Source organism: Scyliorhinus canicula, chromosome 4 (assembly GCF_902713615.1).
Source record: "Scyliorhinus canicula chromosome 4, sScyCan1.1, whole genome shotgun sequence".
Taxonomy (NCBI): domain Eukaryota; kingdom Metazoa; phylum Chordata; class Chondrichthyes; order Carcharhiniformes; family Scyliorhinidae; genus Scyliorhinus; species Scyliorhinus canicula.
In genome coordinates, this window is record NC_052149.1 from 125,668,408 (window position 1) to 125,675,551 (window position 7,144).

Below are 7,144 nucleotides of genomic sequence, written 5' to 3' on the forward strand. Positions count from 1 at the left end.
ACAGGAACTGAAGGCATTGACTTCAATCTCCTCAATATTCAGTTGAAAAATATTCATAGGAACATCGAACATAGAACATACAGTGCAGAAGGAGGCCATTCGGCCCATCGAGTCTGCACCGACCCACTTAAGCCCTCACCTCCATCCTATCCCCATAACCTAATAACCCCTCCGAACCTTTTTTGTCACTATGGGCAATTTAGCCTGGCCAATCCACCTAACCTGCACATCTTTAGACTGTGGGAGGAAACCGGAGCATCTGGAGGAAACCCACACAGACACGGGGAGAAGGTGCCGACTCCACACTGTTGCTCGTTATGCTTTCTTTAATTTGCTCTGTTTTAATTACCTTTGCTCAAGAGTCGCCAGGTGTCTTTCTGATACCATCACAGGGTTCAAAGCCGAATACTGATCAATGACTCGATACACCAGTTAGTAAGTTTGAAATAAATGCACATTTATTTACACACAGTCAATTATTACTCATGCATAAACTCTACTCGCTAAACTACAACTATTACTAAAAGCCTATACTTAGCTTCGAGTGGCCCACTCAGTCAGAGGAACAATGGCCGTTGTCCGGTTCTGACACTGCTGGCTTCGAACTGGTATAGAATAGTAGCGAGGAGCGTCTATCTCGTAGCGTGCGTTGACCTTAGACTTACTTGGCTGGTGCTTGGCGGGCCTCTCGCCGCTGAGAGCCAAATGCCAAGGTGAAGATGGAGAAAGTAAGAGTTCTCAAGAGCGAATTGAGCGTGGGGACTCTGTTTTATACCCCAAGGGGATTTCGCGCCCTTCGGGGCGGACCCTGGACTTGGTCCTAATTAATTGGACCATGTCCCAATCGTTTGTATCGATTCTCTCCAATAACGGGGTCGTCCCCTGATCGTTGGGCTGGCTCTAGGTAACCGTTGGCCTGCCTTTGTTTTAGCTTCCACTAGCGCCGGGGAGTCTGCCCTGGTACCGATTGTTTCAGTGTTTCTTTTTGTCCCCGGAGATAGCTCATTACTATGCTAATAGCTTGTAGTTTCAGTTCTGTCTGGGTTCTGCAAGTTCCAATCCACAGGAAACTTTGCATCTGCTTGTTTTTCTAGTGCTGTCCATTTTTCCCTGCACTCTTTGCGAGTATCCATTTAGGAATCGGGATGTGGCCACCCCAGGTGGCTACAACACAGACAGTGACCTAGCAGGGAATCAAACCTGGGACCCTGGTGCTGTGAAGCAACAGTGCTATCCACTATGCTACTGTGCTGCCCTAATCCCACACTGGGCGGTCGATACAAAGTCTGAGCACAGAGTCCGTTCAATCCCATGGAGACAGAGTCAGGAAGACGGTCATGGGAAATCAGACTATGCACATTGTGCCCACTTCCTGATGTATCCCTGAATCCAGAAGGTTTCCCACAGATGGGCTTTCTGTGACAGTGGCTGCCGCTCATTCCCGGCAGGTAGTCGATCAAGGTATTTAAATGGACAATTATTCCTTAAGCAGCAATACAATGGGAGGAGCCGGGGCCTCACTCCGTGTCAGGATATCCAGAGTTTGGCAGGATATCGAGACAGCCACAAAGTGAGAAGTCAGGGCGATATGGGAGGTAGTTGTCCCTGGTGCTATCACAGAGCTGTAAGGCTCAAACTGGCCACTGTTACCAAAAGCATTCCTGTAGCGATGTCCCCTCCCCTGCACAGTGATGGACAGTAAAGTGACACAGCAGTTAGCACTGCCCCTCACAGCCTCAGGGACCCGGGTTCAATTCCAGCCGGGGGTGATTGTCTGTGTGGAGCTTCCACATTCTCTCTGTGTCTCCACAGATTTCCTCCGGTTGCTCAGATTTCCTTCCATATTCCAAAGATATGCAGTCAGGTGGATTGGCCATGCTGAATTGCCTTGGTGTGCAAAGGTTAGTTGGGGTTACGGGAATGGGGCAGGGGAGTGGGACTGGGTAGGGTGCTCTTTCAGAGGGGCAGTGCAGACTCGATGGGCCCAATGGCCTCCTTCTGCAATGTAGGTATTCCATGATTCTTTGATGGCCCCAACATTTCTCACCCTTCAGTTTTATTGAACCCCGACACCTCCGCTATCCCGTGGGTGCTGAAAGATTGCCGTAGCCTGGCTTGAGCTGTTGTACTTTGCATCTTATACACCCCCATCCACTTTGAGTGGGTATCTAGGGCAATGAAGGGCATCGTTCCCGGGAATGGTCCCACACAATCTATGTGGAGGTGGGACCAAGGGTGGCCTGGCCATTCCCATGGGTGGAGCGGCGACGCCAGCGGCAGCTTCTGGTGCTCCTGGCACTGAGTACAATACTGGGCCACCTTCTCGATATCCGTGCCAATGCCTGCCCACCATACTTGGCTGCGGGCTAACCTCTTCATCTTTGACACCCCTGGGTGTCCATTGTGGACATCCTGCAGGAGTGGTGCGTGCCCGCGCTCGGGAACCACCATGTGTGTTCCTCACAGAATGACACTGTCCTCGATGCTTAACTCGGGTATTTTGTTCACGAACGCCTTCAAGTCCCCCAGCAAGGTGCGGTGTTGGGCCCCATACTGGATTATGTACCTGGGATAACTGCGGATCTGCCTGAGTCCAGCCCCAGATGCAGGAAGCTATAACCGGCAAGGAATCCATGAAATGGAGGGCGGCTATCACCTCTTCAGCCACTGCTGGTGCAGGCTGCCTGGTGGGGAGAGGGAGGCAGCTCAACACATCGGCGTGTGGGATTGTGGATCCGGAGCGGTGTCCCAACACGTACGCGGATGCTGCTAATAGTATCGCCCACCACTAGATCCTATTGTCCTGTAAAGTTACGACCCTCCGAGCTCTGGCTACAGCAACACTCCCATCCCCTCAACAAGATACACAACAAGCTCAGAGGTAGCAGCCACACTGAGAACGTGGATCCAGCTGAGACAACACTTTGGGTTAACTAAAATGTCCCCCATTTCTCCCATATGCGGCAATCACACATTCCCCCAGCCATGCTGGATACCACCTTCACAAGATAGATAGATAGAACAGTACAGCACAGAACAGGCCCTTCGTCCCTCGATGTTGTGCCGAGCCATGATCACCCTACTCAAACCCACGTATCCACCCTATACCCGTAACCCAACAACCCCCCCCTTAACCTTACTTTAATTAGGACACTACGGGCAATTTAGCATGGCCAATCCACCTAACCCGCACATCTTTGGACTGTGGGAGGAAACCGGAGCACCCGGAGGAAACCCACGCACACACGGGGAGGACGTGCAGACTCCACACAGACAGTGACCCAGCCGGGAATCGAACCTGGGACCCTGGAGCTGTGAAGCATTTATGCTAACCACCATGCTACCTTGCTGCCCCTTAGGGGTCGGGACGGGGGCACACTGATGTTCGGGGATTTTTCCGGAGGGCACAGACTGGCGACACTGGATGAACTGACGAGGAAGTGGAAACTAGCAAAAGGTCAGGAAATGAGACACCTCTAAATAAGGCACTTCCTACGCAAGGAGATAGTGGGGTACCCCGGGAACCCAAAAACCACCTTATTAGAGCACCTGATAGGCACAAGCGGCGAGAAGGGGGGGGGGGGGGGGCTATGTGGGATAATATACAGACAGCTACTGGACAGAGCCCGAACACCACTGGACGGGACCAGACAAAAATGGGAGGATGAACTGGGGACAGAGGTAGGGTGGGGGCTCTGGAGCGAAGCACTGAGCAGGGTGAACTCCACCTCCTCCTGCGCAAGGCTCAGCCTAATGCAGCTCAAAGTGGTGCACAGAACGCACCTGACCAGAACCCGAATGAGCAGGTTCTTCCCGGAGGTGGAGGGCAAATGTGAACGGTGCCAGAGGGGCCCGGCCAACCACACCCACATGTTTTGGGCTTGCCCCAAGCTTGCTGGGTTCTGGACAGCCTTCCCCGAGGCAATGTCCAAGGTTGTGGGGGTGAGGGTGCCCAATAGTGGAAATCTTCGGGGTATCGGTGCAGCCAGAGTTACACATGGGGAAGGAGGCTAACGGCCTTGCTTTCACTTCCCTAATCGCACGCCGGAGAATCCTGCTCAGCTGGCGATCGGCAGCACCACCCAAAGCTGCAGACTGGCTCGCTGACCTCTCGGAATTTCTCCACCTGGAGATGGTTCAATACGCCACCCGAGGGTCGGAGGAAGGCTTCCTGGATACTTGGGGGCAGTTTGTCGGCCTGTTCCAAAACCTGTTCGAGGCCGGCCACAAGGGGTAAGTTAAGAATAAAAAAGCAAGATAGGTGAGGAACCAACAGACTGCGGAACCCAGGTGGTGGGAGGGGGGAGGGGTGTGGGTGGGGGGGGGGGGGGGAGACGGAAGGAAGGTGGGAAAACAAGATAAGAAGAGAAGAGGATGAAGGGGGGTAATCCCCCGCCCTGAAAATAAAAGCAGGCATAGCTGAAGCCAATGGGGGCGGGGGAGGGGTAGGGACAGGGGGAGTACGCAGGGGAGGGTGGGGGGGGGGGGGGGGCGTAAGGGGAGGGGCGCTGGAGGGGAGAGGGACCATAGACCGACCCAGAGCGTGGAGAATTGTATATTGGACCAATTAAAAGAAAGACAAAATAAACTTCTCTGTACAATAAAGTCGACGCGGAACCTAATCTCCACCCAATCACGTTTCGCGATTTTGCCGTAAGCCAACAGTGAATCCCGCCCTGGGACCTAGAGCCCCCTGACTGCCAGAAACAGGTAGAGGAGGTGACAAAGTGAGTCAAAGAGTTTGAAACCTCACAGCGGAAACCCCACGCAGCCCAAACGGTTACACAAGCCCCCAAAGGAGACCAATGCTGACAGGGCCGCATCCGGCCCGGGTACCACGTACCAATCAAATATGACTAATGGAGGAGACCGTGGGTGAACGTTGAGGTGGAGGAACAAATTGGGGATTATTTAGCTGATACGGGGGCGTCCCATACAGGAGTGTATTGCTGAACACCTCACTCATCTCCATGGCCTAGTGGGACCCTGTTTGAATTCGAGGAATTTACAGGTGGCCTGGTGTCTGGGACACTATCTAAACCATTGGGAACAAAATGGACGTGTATGTTGATGAGGTGGCGCTAACATGAGAAGGTGGTGCTAGGAACTGATTGGCTGACAGTACATTGCGTTGCCATGGACATGGCTAATGATTGTTCAGGGGAGGAGTTGAACGAGAGGAAGGAGATGTTAACATCCCAGCCCAAAGGCCCCAGGCCTGTTCCCTCTGTAAGATTATATGTTTCTAAGTCCCTATGGGGACAGGTACCTCTGCAGTATCAGCAGGTATTGAGGGAACAGTCGTATGTGTTCACCACCCATAAACATGAGTGTGGGAATATGGGGAACACAGAGGTACAGGTTGATGGTGATCCCGTGTCTCAGCCACAGCGACATTATACATTTCCAAAAGAAGGAACCAAAAAAGTTGGTTCCATGGCAGCACGGTAGCATGGTGGTTAGCATAAATGCTTCACAGCTCCAGGGTCCCAGGTTCGATTCCCGGCTGGGTCACTGTCTGAGCAGAGTCTGCACGTCCTCCCCGTGTGTGCGTGGGTTTCATCCGGGTGCTCCGGTTTCCTCCCACAGTCCAAAGATGTGCGGGTTAGGTGGATTAGAACATAGAACAGAGAACAGTACAGCACAGAACAGGCCCTTCGGCCCTCGATGTTGTGCCGAGCAATGATCACCCTACTCAAACCCACGTATCCACCCTATACCCGTAACCCAACAACCCCCCCCCCCCCCCTTAACCTTACTTTTTAGGACACTATGGGCAATTTTAGCATGGCCAATCCACCTAACCCGCACATCTTTGGACTGTGGGAGGAAACCGGAGCACCCGGAGGAAACCCACGCACACACGGGGAGGACGTGCAGACTCCGCACAGACAGTGACCCAGCCGGGAATTGGCCATGCTAAATTGCCCGTAGTGTCCTAAAAAGTAAGGTTAAAGGGGGGGTTGTTGGGTTATGGGTATAGGGTGGATACGTGGGTTTAAGTAGGGTGATCATTGCTCGGCACAACATCGAGGGCCGAAGGGCCTGTTCTGTGCTGTACTGTTCTATGTTCTAAGCAGAAAGGGATTTAGAGACAGCTGTACAGTCATTTGTAGAACAGAAAGCTTTGAGACCAATTCTACCCACATGTATTCTCCTCTCTGACTGGTTAAGAAACCGGATGGATCATGGTGAATGCCAGTGGATTACAGAGTTTTAAATAAGAATACCATTGTGTGCTCTGACCGAGGCAGCAGTAACGGATCTGATAGTTGCTACCCTGAGTGAAACACTGTGTTCACAGTGTTGTATTCTCTATTCTGCTTTTCCTGGATGGCTCGGATGCGTAGTGTTGAATAAAGAACACAAAGCATTGTTAACAAACAAAACTATGAGGCAGCACATGGCACAGTGGTTAGCATTGCTGCCTACGGCGCTGAGGACCCAGGCTCGAATCCCAGCTTTGGGTCACTGTCCGTGCGGAGTTTCCAGATTCTCCTGTGTCTGCGTGGGTTTCACTCCCACAACCTAAAGATGTGCAGGGTAGGTGGATTGGCCATGCTAAATTGCCCCTTAATTGGAAAAATAAATAATTGGGTACTCTAGATTTATTTTTAAAAAAGAAAAAAAAAGCAAAACTATAAATTTATTTCACTACGAAGATTCGATCACATTCTAAAGTCGAAGGTTTCTCTAATAAACTATGCTATCTCTAACTAGCAGATTTTCTCAAGTACACAACTGCTCTCTATCCTGTCTCACCATCTTCACAGCTCTCTCTTAACTCCCAGAATCCCCAAAGTCACATGATATATATCTGACTGTTCTGTGGTTCCCTCTAGCACAGTGGTTCTCAACCGGGGTCAGGGTCCATGTAACATTACTGGGGGTCCACACAAAAAAAATACCGAATTGGGGGTCCACGGTGATATTTTAGTGGTCCATAGAGCAATTCTACTTCAGAACAATTGTTATTACTGAGAATAAAATTTTTACATTAATCTACGCCATATTAAAATACTAAAAGTAGAAATATTCATGTAGCTATGAATTTTTTATGGCAATCAAGTAGAAGAAAAAAACTTTACATTTGACAGTGTCGTAAATTTAAAGTTACCTAGAACAAACGGAGGTGAAAATCACC